Source organism: Zea mays, chromosome 5, assembly GCF_902167145.1.
Source record: "Zea mays cultivar B73 chromosome 5, Zm-B73-REFERENCE-NAM-5.0, whole genome shotgun sequence".
NCBI classification, from domain to species: Eukaryota; Viridiplantae; Streptophyta; class Magnoliopsida; order Poales; family Poaceae; genus Zea; species Zea mays.
In genome coordinates, this window is record NC_050100.1 from 47,116,373 (window position 1) to 47,133,332 (window position 16,960).

Here is a 16,960-nt window from a genome sequence, read left to right on the forward strand (position 1 = left end):
TTTCTAAGGGATCACCAACAAAAGGGAGATATCGAGATTGCATATATTAACACTAAGGATCAATTAGCCGATATCTTTACCAAGCCACTTAATTAACAAACTTTTAACAAACTAAGGCATGAGCTAAATATTCTTGATTCTAGGAACTTCTTTTGATGTCTTGCCTACATAGCTCATTATTATACCTTTGATCATGTCTCTTTTATATATCCTATGACTAATGTGTTTTCAAGTGAATTTCAAACCAAGTCATAGGTGTATTGAAAGGGAATTGGAGTATTCGGCGAAGACAAAGGCTTCCACTCCACTCATAACTCATCCTTCGCCGTCGCTCCGGGCATCTCTTCGTCTTTGGTATAATCTTCACTCATATATTATTTTACCAAAGGGGGAGAAAGTAGTTAAAATGGCTTATATTTCACTCTAAGTATCTGTTTTTGGCGATTCATGCCAAAGGGGGAGAAAGTATCAGCCCAAAGCAAAAGGACCGCACCACCACCTAATTTTAAAACTTTGTTTTAAAACTAATTTTCAAATTGATATCTTAAAACACTCTTGAACACTAAGAGGAGGATTTCATTGAGGGGGAGTTTTGTTTAAGTCAAAGGAAAAACATTTGAAACAGGGGGAGAAAATTTCAAATCTTGAAAATGCTTCTCAAAATCTTATTCATTTACCTTTGACTATTTGCAAAAGAACTTTGAAAAGAATTTACAAAAGAATTTGCAAAAACAAAACATGTGGTGCAAGCGTGGTCCAAAATGTTAAAAATAAAAGAAACAATCCATGCATATCTTATGAATTTATATTGGCTCAATTCTAAGTAACCTTTGCACTTACAATTATGCAAACTAGTTCAATTATGCACTTCTATACTTTCTTTGGTTTATGTTGGCATCAATCACCAAAAAGTGGGAGATTGAAAGGGAATTAGGCTTACACCTATTTCCTAATTGATTTTGGTGGTTGAATTGCCCAACACAAATAATTGGACTAACTAGTTTGCTCTAGTCTATAAGTTCTACAGGTGCCAAAGGTTCACAATAAGCCAATAAAAGACCAAGAAAAGGGTTCAAACAATAGAGCAAAAGACAACCCGGAAGGCACCCTGGTCTGGCGCACCGGACGATCCGGGGTGCCACCGGACAGTGTCCGGTGCACCAGGGCGGTCGAAGCCAAACTCGCTACCTTCGGGAATTTCCAAGGGCGCTCTGCTATAATTCACCGGACTGTCCGGTGAGTCACCGAACAATGTCCGTTGCACACCGGACTGTCCGGTGTGGCAGCGGAATCAACGGCTACTACGGCGCCAACGGTCACCTGCAGAGGCATTTAATGCGCTACAGTGCGCGCCAGAGTCAGAGCACACGCGAGAGGCGCACCGGACAGTCTACAGTACCTGTCTGGTGCACCACCGGACAGCCAGACGACCCCACCACTCAGAGCTCCAACGGTCGAACCCTAACGACCGGGTGACGTGGCTGGCGCACCGGACACTGTCCAGTGGCGCACCGGACTGTCCGGTGCGCCCGTCGACAGCAGCCTTCACCTAACGACTAGTTTGGTGGTTGGGGTTATAAATATCCCCAACCACCCCACATTCAAGTCATCCAAGTTTTCCACCTTCCAACTACTTACAAGAGCTAGCATTCAATACAAGACATACCAAAGAGATCAAATCCTATCCCAATTCCACACAAAGCTTTAGTGATTAATGAGAGAGATTTGTTGTGTTCATTTGAGCTCTTGCGCTTGGATTGCTTCTTTTTCTCATTCTTTCTTGCGATCATCTTAATTGTAATCAAGGCAAGAGACACCAATTGTGTGGTGGTCCTTGCGGGAAGTTTGGTTCCCAATTGATTAAGAAGAGAAGCTCACTCGGTCCGAGGGACCGTTTGAGAGAGGGAAATGGTTGAAAGAGACCCGGTCTTTGTGACCACCTCAACGGGGAGTAGGTTTGCAAGAACCGAACCTCGGTAAAACAAATCCGTGTGTCACACTCTTTATTTGCTTACGATTTGTTTTTACGCCCTCTCTCTCGGACTCGTTTATATTTCTTACGCTAACCCGACTTGTAGTTGTGATTAAGTTTGTAAATTTCAGATTCGCCCTATTCACCCCCCCTCTAGGCGAGTTTCAAAAAGGATACAAATTTAAATGATGTGGCGCATCTTTTTTGACACGGTCATCATGGCGGAGGTGAAACGTCGCCCGCTTCGCCTGCCAAAGGTATCGCCTGCCCTGCCACGGAGTTAATGCGACGGGACAGGTGGTTCGCGGTGCAGTCGTTGCGCGATCCGTTCAAGGGACGGAACACGGGCGCGTCGTCTTCACGCCGTGGGAGAGGGCTCCCCTGCTGCTCCAGGAGGGGACGTGAGCCTGCAGACGATCTGACTGCTGCTTCCGCCCGCCTGCTGCCGCCATTACTGCTGGCCCACTTTTGGCCATATCGACTGTCACGCCTTCTCCCGTGGCTGACTGACCCATGACCGATGTGCTCGGTTGGCACTGTTGGGCCATGCGCAGGGTTGCCTCGAGTCGCGGCACCGGTTCCGCAGTCGAGAAGGCGCGGTATTGGCGCAAGTGGTGGTGCAGTTTTTCGCACGTAGTAACCGGCGCGCCGATTACATGACGTGTGGGCCTGGGCCTCCATGTTGGGTGCGTCGAAGTCGAAAGGGTGCGTCCCCGTGGTGTAGTTGCATGCCACCTGCATGGCGGTCCGCCCTTTCACCCGCTGGTTTAGACGAAAGTGGAGGAGTGCTTGTAACCGCGGGGCGGTTACACGCTCTGCGCGTGGTGGTTTGGCTTCTTCTGTCCTGGGCCAGCTTGCATGACGCGTGGGACCCAGCCCCCGTGTCGTAGGGGGAGGACCCTAGAGCACGTCGGTGAAGACTTAGGGTGTGTTTGGTTTGAGGTCAAAGTAGGATGAGTCGGGGGCGCCACCGTCCCCTCGATTTTTTTGGATCACGCCGCCCCCAAAAATCACTTCGGTGTTCACCTCGCCCCCGCTTGACTCTCAACCAAACACTATAGAAAACGTGGCCGCCTCATTCCATCCCTCTTTGTACATTCAACCAAACGCACCCTTAGTCCGCGACGCTTGAGGGAGAGCCGCCTTTTAAAAAGGGGTCAACCCCCTGGGCGGTAGCCATGCCTTCGCACTCTCCTCATGCATCGCATCCCTCCACCTTCTGAGCCCCGGATGGGGAGCGCCCGCGTTGCCTTCGTCTTGTTGTGGGAGGAGCGCAACCTCGCGGAGGTTGGCACCCTTCAGCCATCGCTCGGCTTCAAGGATTTTCATTAGGCAGCCCGACTGCATTCCCTCACCAATGGTCACCCAGGACGGTGACCACCAGTTCAATGGTGGGGAGAAGCAAGCCGGGCTGCGGCCTCTGCCCTGCCCTCAGCTTCAAGGATCTTCATCATCCTTGCTGGGGCGGGGAGTAAGGCGAGCCAGGGCTCTGCCTTCTGCATGGGACGGCGAGCCACCTCTTCCTTCAGCATTCAGGGGAGAGGGCGCTCACCGGCCTAGCAGAGGGGGCGAACTTCGACAACACGGGGTCGATCGGCCGCAGGCATCGTCAGCTCCAGCATGCCTGGCTCACTGGCTCAGCTGGCTCTGGCTAAGCCTTCCGGTGCCACCTCCCACCGCTAGGGCGGAGTGTGGCTGTCTACCCGCCGTACGGGCGGCTGTTGCGCCGTGTGCACCGGGGGACTGCCCAAGACGTCGCATGCCACTAGGGCGGCGTTCGTGTTCTTGGGTTGTCCTGCCCTCGCTCCGGCACGACGCCTCCGCGCTAAGGTCGGTGCTCGCCCGTCCGGGAGGACTTGAGTGGGGATCTGCCGGTGGGCAGGTGGCTGCCGTCGTCGGTGCTGAGGTGGTGGCAGCCGGAGAAAGTTTCTCCGCCGACGAGACCGTCAGCGCCACCCGCGGACCGACCTCCGGCTCTTTGGCTTTGATAGCTTGTCCTCGCCCCTCGAGTGGGGACGCGGGCGAGGGCCTTGTCGCAGCAGCGCCTGCCCTGAGGTCATCGCTGCTGCTGTTTAGCCGCCCGGAGCGGAGGTCGTTGTCGCTGCTGATGGAGCGGTCGGCGGCGAGCCACCTAGAGTTTGTCGTCCCGCAGGCCCTCCGATGTGGAGGTTGTTCATACCCACGGGAGTGGAACCGGAGTTCCGTTTGTAATGGCACCTTGAGTGCCAGTGTATGTTCATTGCGGCTGTCGGGGCCTGAACATCTGTGTATTTGGGCGTGAAGCCGTGTTTTCCCCTTGTTTCGAGCATCAGGACTCGCCTGTCGACTAGCTGAACCGCTTAACCGAGTGTGAGTTGCTTTGCGCGGAAGGTGACGAGTGAGGTATCCATATCCCAGAGGCGTAGGAGTCCCTCGGCTCGGTCAGCCTTGCCACTCAAGGCTTCTCTTGCTCAGTTAAGGAACCCTCGGTTGCTCTTCGATAAGCCGGAGCCGGAGGCAGCGGTGTCAGCATGGACAGATGCGGAGTCGGCTCAAAAAGGGGCTTCGTCGGCCCAAGAGCAGGTGGCTTCCCAGGCCGAGGAGGTGCAGCAGCGTCGACCGGAGCCTGGCCGGGTCATCCGTGAGCGAGACCATCTTCAAAGTTACGCTTCCGAGGCCGTGAGCCAGGCTGATGTCCTCGGGGGACAGCTGGCTGAGGCTACGGAGCGGCCAGCCGAGCCGTCTGCTCGGGCCGGGTTCCTGGAGGAGACCCTGGCTGCGATGGCCCAGGCGCGGTGCCGACATCTTCCTTCAAGGTGGAGATCCTTCCGCCCGTGTCGCCGTCCGAGGCCAGGCCAGATCCCGCCGAAGGTGGAAACAACGCCGAGGGTGCTGCTGCTCCCTCTGTTGATGTCTGAACCTACAGGAATAGTTTGTCTGTAGTACGCGTATGTTTTTTGCGGCCGCCGAGGCCCAAACATATCGTTGTCGTGTTATAAAACTGTGTTTCTTTTCCTCTTGTTTCGAGTATCAGGACTTGTTTGTCGGTAGCAGAATCACTTATCCGAGTGAGAGTTACTTATCGCGGAAGGTGATGAGTGAGGTATCCGTATCCCGGAGGCGTAGGAGTCCCTCGGCTCGGTCAGCCTCGCCGCTTACGTGTACTCTTACTCGTCCGCAGGGTTCTGTTATCGATATAGTCGAGAAGGCACGAAAAATCGTTCTGGCAGAAAAGTTTTCGAGCGTTAAGACTTGTTCGGCAGCAGAATCGCTTATCGAGCGTGAGTTACTTATCGCAGAAGGTGATGAGTAAGGTATCCGTATCTCGGAGGTGTAGGAGTCCCTCGGCTCGTTCGGCCTTGCCGCTTACGTGTACTCCATCGTTTTCAGGATCCCGCTATCGAAGCAGTCGAAAAGCGCAAAAGATGTTCTGGCAGAAAGACTTTTTCCGAGGAAAATTTTGACGCAGAGGGGGTTCCCCCCTTCTAGCCCCGAGGGAGGGTCAGGCTTTGTCGAGGCAAGGCTGACCCTTCCTTGACGGTTAGACTCTATTTGTGTATGTATAGAAAACGAGGTATATGAACGACTTGAAAACATCTTAAGGGTAAAAGCGACGTAGCTGTCGGATGTTCCAAGCGTTGCTGTAGACCTCGCCTTGACTGTTGGCTAGCTTGTATGTTCCGGGCTTCAAAATCTTGGGGATGATGAACGGCCCTTCCCAGGGAGGGGTGAACTTGTGGCGCCCTCGGGCGTCTTGTCGCAGCCAAAGTACCAAGTCCCCCACCTGGAGGTCTCGGGACCGAACCCCTCGGGCGTGGTAGCGTCGCAGAGACTGCTGATACCATGCCGAGTGTAGTAAGGCCATGTCCCGAGCCTCTTCCAGTTGGTCCAGTGAGTCTTCTCGGCTGGTCTGGTTGCTTCGGTCGTCGTACGCCCTCGTCCTCGGGGAACCGTATTCTAAGTCTGTGGGCAAGATAGCCTCGACCCCATAGACTAGAAAGAACGGCGAGAAGCCCGTGGCTCGGCTTGGCGTCGTCCTCAGACTCCAGATCACCGAGGGTAGTTCCTTCATCCATCGCTTGCCGAACTTGTTGAGGTTGTTGTAGATCCTCGGCTTCAGTCCTTGCAGAATCATGCCGTTGGCACGCTCTACCTGCCCATTCGTCATGGGGTGAGCTACGGCGGCCCAGTCCACACGGATGTGGTAGTCCTCGCAGAAGTCCAGGAACTTCCTGCCAGTGAACTAGGTGCCGTTGTCGGTGATGATGGAGTTCGGGACCCCAAAGCGATGGATGATGTTGGTGAAGAACACCACCGCCTGCTCGGACCTGATGCTGTTTAGGGGTCGGACCTCGATCCACTTAGAGAATTTGTCTATAGCGACCAGCAGGTGCGTGACCTGGCCACCTGGGGCTTTGTTATGGGACCTGGCCACCTGGGGCTTTGTTGCACATCAGTTATCCAGAGAAGGTTGTTGGTGGTTGGCGAGGGTTTGTTGGCGTGCGCAGAGGGGAGACGGGGGGCACGGCGAGTGGGAGCCGCATGGCGTACAAATTGCGTAGGTTGTTATGATGGAGCGCACGGTGTGGCAGAGCTATCGTGGTGGAGGAGGTCGCGAAGTCATTGGCGCAGATGTCGTGGAGCCGCAATAGCAGTCTACGGAGGTTGCTGAGGTCGCCTGCGGAGGTTGGGGAGGTCGGCTATCCGATGCAGGGGAGGTGAGGGTTTCACGGAGTCGGGGCTCTGCGCGCGTGGAGTCGGCATGGATGTCGCGGAGGTTTTGCCGCAAGAGTCCGAGATCGAGGCGACAGTTGTTTGGCGGATTGCTCAGGGCGGATAGCGGCGGCGGGCGAATTGCAGCGGCGGGCGAATTGCAGCGGCGGGCGGATTGATCGGGCAGGCGGTTGTTTGGCGGGGGCAGTCTACAGTAACGTCTTAATAGTTAGTACAGATTAAAACACCAGTTTTAACGGTTGTCCTGCGTCATGCTTTTGCAAAAAAGTCTTTTACATCTCTACTACTTATTAAGACGGTAAGGGGTAGGCTGTCATTCCGTGTTCTGCCATTCCCATTCCCCTCCCCACAAAGCCCATTCCCAGTGTTCTGCCATTTTCATTCCCCCCTCCCCGCAAAGCTCATTCCCATTCCCGGTTGTCACTGTCTTTCTCATTCCTCCCTCCCCGCAAATCTCATTCCCATTCCCACGTGCATCCCACGCCTAGCTAAAATTAAATTAAAAAAACACAAATGTGGCTCCAATGGGATTTGAACCTGCGACCTCTCAAGCAAATGTGCTCGTAGCTACCACTACACCACATGTTGTCAATATCTGTTATAGTAAAAATATCTACTACATCTCTCTCAAAGCTTACCTGCTACTTTTGCACAATGTGTAGTAGTAGATAATTATCAACGAGATTCCTGAATTATATTTTTGGATGGAAGGAGTAGTATTTAAAGAAGAGCCTTGCATGCAATTTATTTTTGTTTGAATAATGTTTTCAACTTAAATTCTTTTTTATATGTGTGACATTTATTCTCCGTAATATTTTTTCCATGGATTTGACTTGTGAGTCATTTTCATAAACCAACGCTAAAGATGAATCCATATTTCTTACTTGGAAACCCCGAACAAACACCACTGATAGGAGGCGCTCGCGTTGGCATCGCTCATCGACGATGAGAAGAAGCTTGGCGACGGCCAGTTCGACCTCTGGAAGCAGTACTACGTGGCCACATGCGTCGTTGTGTTCGGCAAGCTCCGCCGCAGCCGCCGCTTGGACGCGGTCCAGAGCGGCTGCACCGCGTTGTCCATCTCAAACAGGGGGGACCTCATGGTTGTCACCAATGTCGGCGACTCTTGGGTTGTTCTAGGCACCGCATCCGACAACGGTGCCGTCACACCGTCCAGCTCATCATCACCTGAAGCTCAACCTGCCACGTAAGTCACTACTGACCGGCCATGAATTCTTGTGCGCTGGGACTACGACCGTTGCTGACATTGTGTGAGTGTCCTCGAACAAGATGTATATAGAGGAGTAGCACATCCGGTGGTGCAACGGCTAGGTGTATTACCTCGCTGATGAGCCCGGAGTGCACTTCGTTTGGCAGCCCAACCAAGAGTCATCAGTACTCGCCATGTCGTGCACGTTCGACGACTACTATATCAAGGACTATGGCGCCATCTTGGCGCCAGAGGTGATGCAGAAGAGAACCGACAACAATGACCACTCGTCATCGTCGGGGTAGCTTTTGTGCCGGCCTGCCGTTAATTCTCTTCGCAAACACATACACTTGCTTTTTTGTTTAAGCAAGCGTGTATGGTGGTGTCTACCTGATGACTGATAATGTACGAGAGAATTTCTACCGGCAGGTGTGGCACGTGCTCTTCAATGATGAGACCATGTAAATCGTGGCATATATCGAAGTCTGCATGATACTGATGGTTGTAATGTAGTAGTGAAATAGCTAAATTAAAATAACAAAATTTATGTATGGCTAGGATTACAAATGGATTACGAAACATTTTCTTATAACAATATAAAACACATTTTGTATATAAGTTATTATGTTATTAGATGTCACCGTTGGAACGCACAGGTACTCACCTATCTTTTAAAATGAACCACCGTCTCCCTCCAACCTAACTCAAAAAATATCTCTACTACTTATTAAATCAACAAAAATAGGCTGCCTTTCCTACTTAATCTACAACTTCCGTGTTACTGCCCGCACGTCTTATCCTCGGCCATTGTCCATCACAATTCACAACCCCACTCTCGATCCTCGCCCTCTCGAGACCACCGACCGCTCGTCCTCATCCCGTCATCCGTGCCCGCATCTCCGCAGTCGTCGCCAGTCGCCACCGCTATCCGAGCTCCCCCCCCCCCCCCTCCATGCCGCACTATGGCTCTTGCCTCGAATCCGCCCACTCCCCACATCGAGAACAGCCATCGACGCCGCAAGAGGAGACGCACCCAAGAGAGAGGAGGCGACCATGAGGGCCAAGGTATACTCCACCCATCTCCCTTCCTACTTCTCGCGCCTACTACCTCATCTCTTAGATCCATGTGGCATATCGCCCTGCTGGTGCTCCCGGCGTTGGCCCAGGTCCCGAAGCGGGAGGGTTGGTGGGGGAGGAGGAACTAACGATAGCCATCGCCATGGCCACCGACGACGACTGATAGGACTGCCTCTTCTTCATCGATGTGGTAACGACAGAAATCAAGTAATGGGGACGGGGCTCTCCAGGCCATGCGGGTCAAACGACTGGAACACGTCCCCTTAGCCTCCGAACGGGAACCCCGGGCTGGAGCTCTACAGCGAGAAGACCAAGCTTGCTGAAGGGCCGCAGGCTTGGAACATCTAGATTTTGTTTTGCTAAGGGGAGCGCTATGTGTGAGTACAACTAGCTACTCATTTCGTAGGACATGCTAGGAAGGGGAATGTTTGAACTCACATCTTTTTGCAGGAGGGTGGGCAGGTTGCTCAGGTCAAGTGGGTTCACGGCTGCGAGCTTCATGGAGAGACTATTGATAGCAGGTTTCTTTATTTTCATGGGAAAAGTACATGTTTCTATTGTGCCTTCGTACATTCATAGTTGAGGTTTAATGTACATGCCTTCTCTATTATATTTTAGTTAAGATACTCAAGCAACAATGCCTAAAAGCTCTTACTGAATTACTCGTTGTTGTGTTTGTAGTTGTGTCCTGCATCATTCTTTGATCAAGATTGATGAGGGAAAGATCAGTATGCCGAGGATGGGACCGGGTTGTAGCTTGCGATGCTAGATCTGCTCATCATGAAACCCATCATGACTAATGCATTTATCTGCCATTTAAGTGTACACCAGATTATTTGTATGTTTGCTGCTTACTATGCAAAATGGCAGCTAAAAGAAGCCCTAAAGCATGCGAGCTGCACCTCTACCGGTTTAGTGGCCAAACTGGCTGTTACTACGTTTCAGGTGTTTTATCTGTAACTTTTATTTTGTTCTTTTTCTTGTTACTCACTTATTTCTGAATAATTAAGTATATATGTCACTTAATTTAGTGCTAGAATGCAGATCTGGCATGTTTGGGAACTAACCTGCACTATTGGTTGTTTTTTGCTTCTTGGTGGACCATTTTATCTATAGGGTTTGGAATGTTTTCCAGCATGCATTAAATTACTGTTAACATATGATTTTAGAATACAAGTTTTTAGACATGTGTTGTGTATTTGGCTGTATGTTAAATTGTAAACAAAAAACTCTTAGTCGTTGTACTCTAACCTTGAATTTATTTGATAGATTTTTCATAGTTTGTTTCATTAATGCAATAGGGGGGGGGGGGGGGGGGGGCTATGTAGCAAGGATGTGATGTAATTATGCGCAGCTATTACAACAATTTCTTGTTCTCAATGGCTTTGAATTGCAGAGTGCTAGCCACATCACACCTCGAATGCACACAAGGTGCTTGTTGTTTTTGCTGTTATGGTGTGCAGCTTCAGTCTTTGAATTTGCTTCTCCGATTATAAGCTCAAAGATTTATGTGTTTATAAATTTTGAAAGTAATATTCCAAGCATACATTCAGCTCCAGCTGCCCTGTGTAACATCCCTGGTGTTACTAGAACTAAAACCTTGACATGTCATCATATGCATCAGCATCATTTTGTTTGATACACCTTAAATGCATTTTACTAGGTCCAAAATTTCAATTGAAAACCTAAACTAGCCCAAAAAGTAGAAATCAAAATCGAGAGAGAAGTTGCTGAAAGTCCATATACCAAAGTGGTAGGTCTTGGCAAGTTGAACAACTTTCATGAGTGGAGATGTCCAAGTTTTATAGAAAAAAATGTCAATTAGCTAACTTTGGGCTGTTGTAACTTTTGATTTATAGGCATTTTTGTGCTGGTCACTGTAGCACAGTTGTAGGGCTATCTTAGATGTACAAACTTGTTTAAGTTACTTAACCTTAAAGCCATATGGAATTAGGAGTAAAACTAGTCCAAAGTGGGGATGACAGGTTTGGATTTTCAGACTTAGTGTGGCAGATTGAAAACTGAATTTCAGTGCTTTTGGTTCAACTTTGGGACTTCTTTGTGCCTAATTCATGTGGTTTTGGACCGAGGTTGTTGTAGCAAGTTTGAAGACCATATAATAGTGAACACATTTTCTCAAGCAAGTTTTGTTTGGTGCTACACCAAATTTGGAGTAAACTGTTCTCAAACTCTCTCTGTCAGGCGAATGGTGTGTTAAACACAGTTTCAGTAACAGAAGAAGTTCAGATTTTAGTGAATGTCGATGTTATTGTTTGATCTTTGGAGCTCCTTAACTCTCTATTTGTTACGTTTTGATCAAAGATACCTGTGTAGAAGTAATAAAGCTATGATTAAGGAACGATTCTTGTTCATGGAGATCGATGCACTGCTACATGATTTTGGGAATAAAATCAACTTGAATTCTCGGGTGCAGGTACTGAATACTGCTCAGCATGTCGTTCAAGTCTGTATTCCAATTCTTCCATCTTTCTTGACCCATCTGTATTTCTCTAATATGAGCTTTTCTGTTGATGGTCCTTTAAGTAACTTTGAAGACCATCACTCGCTGAAAAAATTTCCTTCTTGGAGATCGATGCGATACTGCACTGAATCAGAATAAAATCAATGGTGAATTTGCTGTCAGTTTGCTACATTGGTCGGTGGGAAGTTGTCTATCTGTTTCTTCTATCGGCGAATACCACCTATCCGCTATCCTTGTTCACCGCTTCACGGTACAATGCCACGCAACTGCTTGCCGCCTTTGCATCACCACGCCATTTACCGTTCCTTTCTCATCGTCCAGAGGCTGTTCAACGCTTGGAAGCCTCCCTCTCTCATGCACGCAGCCTTTGCTCCCAACTTGTGAACGTCGCTGCCTCCTTATTCCTGTGACGCACGGTGTTTAGAGGCTCCCAGCGCTCGATCGCTCGTCGCGTCCTTGCTACAGCACCGACCGGTCGTCTCTAGGGCCCTCGCCCTCCTACTTCCTTGCGTCGAGCCGCCATCCTTTCCACTGCGCCCAGCCACTCTCCATCACTAACCCTGGCCGTGGCTCACCCAGGTCTGGCGTCTCCCTGTTCTCGCCTCGTCCTTGTGCTCGTGGTCGACCTGCACCGTCACCCAGTTCACCGGTGTCATCGGCGCACGCCTCCCTCACCAACGATAGCAACTTCGCCAGTGTCGTCTTCTCCAACCTTCGCATGTTCCTGCAGCTAGACGTCGCATCGTTCCTGCTCCCTGCCGCAGTTTTCCCTGGCATGCTCGGACTCATTCGGGCGCCGACCTGGACTCATCCGGGCGCCGACCTCCTCCACGCTACGCTCAGGACATCGTCGGCGCCGTCTGGCCATGCTTGTCGCGCTGCACGTCTTCATGTTCCTCTGCGTCGATCTCGCTTCGCCGAAGCAACAGCAACACCAGCGTCGTCTCCCAGCTTGGGTTCGTGAATTTCCTCGTCGAACCGGCATCGTGTCGTCACCTGGTAGTGTAGAGCTCTTTATTCGTATTTTGGCGATTTATATTCATGTGTATATATTGTAGGTGTATTCCCTTTGGGGTTGGTGTATTATGTTACACTCGATTAATTCCGTTCGGTTAACCACGCCTGATGTTCGAAAAAAAATCGCCTGAACTAGAAATCATTGTCGTGTTCATGATTTTCGAGTTATTTTAATTTAGTATTAGTGAGTCGATTCACTAATCAGTTAAGCTAGTTGTTGGGTTAAGCTAGTTGTTGGGTGGATGTTCTGGATTGATATATTGGTCGCAATGATAATTATTGGGTGCTATTCTTAGTTAAATTAGGTTATTAGTGTTTAAGCAATTTCTAATACTAATTATATATCTTTCAAATCTTAAAAATCTTGTGAGTACTATTAAGTCTTGAAGTTATTCACAGTAAAGCTTAATTCAATTTTGGGCATGTCTAAATAGGTAATTAGTAAGTCTAGTTAAATATCTTTATTTAATAAAATAAATACTTAGATAATTAAGAAGTGCCCTTAAAATGCTTATATGATTTTTCACAATAAAAATGGAGCAATAAAAAAATTGAAGAAAATCTGAGTAAGCTTATCTTGGCCATATTAAATATTGGGTTAGGTTTGAAGCTGTTTGTATATGGTCTGCTCAACAAACTAATTGTTGCTCAAAATAGAAAAAAGAGTTTCACCTTTAGATAATTAGGGCATCTAGTGTCTTAGTGATGAGATAAAGTTACTTATTAAGTTTTAGGTGTTTGGATGAAGTCTTAAAAGGATTAGCTCCCTAGTGACTTGTAGCTTGTGATGACAGCTCGTAGGTGTATTCTAGATGTGTTCTTTGTTACCCTCTATGCAAGTTGCATTTTCATGGCATTGCACAAGTATTCATAAGCATGTTATCTCATGTAGAGCTCTCTGAAGAAGTGGACATCGAAGAGAAATTTGCTCCAGTACCTGAATACCCATTGGTGGGGTTCCATCTAACTAGTTATCTAGCAGAAGGCTTTTGGATCTCCTCTGCAACAAAGGATTTTGGATCTTCTCTGCAACAAAGACAAGCCCCGGTGCATTTGCCACCTTCCTTGTATTTGTTGGGGCAAAGGCGAAGACGCTATCCTTCGTGCGAAGCCTTCGTCGCCTCGCTACACCAACGAAGGTGAGATGGTCGGCGCAGTTGCCCTTCGTCTTCTCCATCGCAAGACGAAGGCCAGACTCCGACGTAGTCTGCTAGTCCCGCGCCCTCATCTCGTCCGGAGGCCCACGCGGAATTCGGCCCACTGTAACGGGCCCCGCGTGGACAAGCATGTTATGGGCCTCATCTGTAATAACTTTTCTGTAATGACGGTCTGTAACCTCCCTTTATGGGAATATTCTGGGGATAGTTCGGGTAGCCGTGGGTATAAACGTCCTTGCCTTAGGGCGTTGGACACTCGGGTACCTATAAATACCCCCGTATAGTGCCCTTGAGAGGCCAGATTAACAGAGCAATTGCCATCCCACACTAAACTTTGCTTACACTCTTTCCACTTTCCCGTTGGATCTACTTGCCTAGGAGAGCAAGTTCCAACATTTGGCGCCCACCGTTCGTGCTACGAACAAACCACCCGCGATGGCACCCAAGAGAGCTAGTTCGAAGGCAGCCCCATCCGTCGACAAAGCAGCGAAGGCAGTGCTGCTGGCCGAGAAAAAAGGCAAGGCCCTTGTAGACAACACCCCCCAAGAAGCCTGCGAAGACGAAGCTCTCAACAAGAGATAGCGCCACGAACAACCCACTCCCGAAGGCACCCTACGCACCTGCAGCTCCGGAGGACAACCACAAGCACCACCCCCAGGCTTCGCTCCACCAGAGGGCGAAGACGCAACAGAGGACGACAAAGTCATCGGCGTCTCAGCCGAGGAACAGCTATAGCTACGGGCCCTGCGCATCAAGAACCGCAACCTCCAAAAATAGAAAGACATCCTCGAGGCCAAGCGCCAACGTGTCACCGCGCAAGCCAAGGTGTGCCAGATGATAAGAGACGAGGAGCAGAGAGCCCGGGAACTCGAGCAAGAGATTGCGCTCATGCAGAGCGAAGGCCAGCACGATCTGCAGCACGGCCCGCCCCTCCAACAGCGCGTGCCAGCCGGAGACTTATTCATACTCCAGCGCGGGCCCTTCATCCCACATGTTGCAGGCTTTCAAGGCATCAACTACCTTGATGAGCGAAGCCCTCTAGCTTCGCAACTCCAAGTGTCACCGTGGCCCACCAACTTCAGGGCACGGACCTACCCCAAGTACAACGACAACACCGACCCAGCACAATACATCATGAGCTACTAAGTCACCGTCGCATCATCCGGAGGGGATGACGCCACAATGGCCAAGTCTTTCATCATCGCCCTCGAGGGTCGAGCCTTGACCTAGTACACCAGGTTGCCCCCACTGTCCATCGACTACTGGAAAGGACTCCGAGACAAGTTTCTGCTCAACTTCCAAGGATATCGACCCGACACTGATGCTTTGGCCGAGCTATCACTCTGCAAACAGCAAGAGAAGGAAACCCTATGGTAGTACTACCGCAAGTTCCTGACTCTCAAGTCACAACTGCCTTCGGTCGACGACCACATCGCCATACACTACGCCATCAGTGGCCTTCGGGCTGGCATCCTATACAGTCACTGCATCAGGGCCCACCCAAAAAATTCCAAGAGCTCTATCAGCTGTTCGAGAAATACGCCAGATCCGAAGAGCTCCATCAACGCAAGATCGAGTCTTAGAGAAAGCCCAAGGACCCTCCGCAGTCCAGCCGAACCTGAACAAGGCCTTCGCAGTCAGACTCCGGGCGGGACAGCCGCAGTCAGCAGCAGGTGAACAACATAGCCAACCAGCTCCCCGCCAGTGAGGCCACTCGCCGTCAGGAATATCCTCCCAGGGCCGTGGTAATGGCACGCGAGGCCGGTACCGGGGACGGGCGCAGCAACCGCGCAGATATTACTTCATGTTCCATGGCGAGGATTGCGCACACCCAACAAGGGATTGCCTGGAAACAAAGGCCACCAGGGACAGGATGTCTCGAGCGCAACCAGCCGACAACCAGAGAGTTGTCACACACACATATCACCACCACCACCCACAACCATACAACAGCGGCCACGCCCAACATCCACCCAACCACGCATATCAGTACCATCAGGAGGTACAAGTTGTACCACCCCCGCTCCCGCCTCCGCATCAACAGAATCCACACCACCAAAATCACCCCAAGCACCAAAACAAGAAGACTTCGCCGATCAGCCGTATCGCGGCGTCATCCACATGATCACCGGAGGTTCCAGCGTCGACTTCGAGACGAAACGGCAAAAGAGGGATCATTACCGAAGTGTCAACCACGTTGCCCTGACCGGCCCAGTCATACAAACGAAGTGGTCACATGTGCCACTAACCTTCGACGCCAGAGATGTTGATCTGCGCAGCGCACCCCATGTCGATGTTATGGTGATCAACTGCAGCGTAGCAGGCTAGGACCTGCACAAAGTCCTAGTCGACAACGACAGCCAAGCAGACATCATCTTCCTGCACGCCTTCGATCGCATGGGCATCAGTCACAGTTTACTCAAGCCTTCGGACAACCCCCTATATGGCTTCGGCGGCAAGGGCACTTCCCATGTGGGCAAGATAGAACTACCCCTGTCATTCGGTGTAGCACCTAATGCGCGAAGCGAACAGGTCACCTTCGACATCGTCGACATGGTCTATCCCTACAACGCTATAATGGATCGGGGCTCTATCAATAAATTTGAAGCGGCCATTCACGGACTGTACCTCTGCATAAAAATTCCGGGTCCACAAGGCGTGATAACGGTTTACGGTAACAAACAGACCGCGCGCAACATTGAGAGAGACTTCGTTCCAGGTCAATGGAACGTACACTGCCTTAGAACACAGCGCAAAGTCTCCGAGGCGACCCACCCAGCCAACGACGAAAAAGTGAAGGCGCAGCTGCAGAGCAACGACGGAACGAAGACGGTTCCCCTCGACCCGGCGACACCCAAGCAAACAGTCGTAATAAGCGAAGACCTGACTTCGCAAGACGAGGAGAAACTCATCTCCTGTCTCTCCAGAAACAAGGACGTCTTCGCCTGGTCCACCCTCGACCTGGTCGGAGTCAGCCGCACCGTCATCGAGCACAGTCTGGGCATCGACCCTTCAGTGCGCCCAAAAAAGCAGCGGCTGCGCAAAATGTCCGACGAAAAGACGAAAGCCGCCAAAGCCGAAGTGCACCGCCTGCTGGAGGCCAATTTCATCGAACCCATCGCCTACCCTATGTGGCTCGCCAACGTAGTCATGGTACAAAAGAAAAGCGGCAAGTGGCGCATGTGCATCGACTTTACCAGCCTCAATAAGGCTTGTCCCAAGGACAATTTCCCGCTACCACGGATCGACAAGATAGTCGATAGTGCAGCCGGATGCGAAGTCATGTCACTTCTCGACTGCTTCTCCAGCTACCACCAGATATACATGAAGGA

General features: G+C 50.5%; 1 pseudogene across 1 annotated transcript; it reads left to right on the plus strand.

Moving 5' to 3' along the window:
* The first annotated feature begins 8,692 nt into the window (after window positions 1–8,692).
* Window positions 8,693–10,115, plus strand: LOC100501024 (uncharacterized; annotated as a pseudogene). The gene is made up of 3 exons (NR_172211.1): window positions 8,693–8,960; window positions 9,062–9,493; window positions 9,654–10,115. The product of NR_172211.1 is annotated as an uncharacterized protein (transcript).
* The last annotated feature ends 6,845 nt before the right edge of the window (window positions 10,116–16,960 follow it).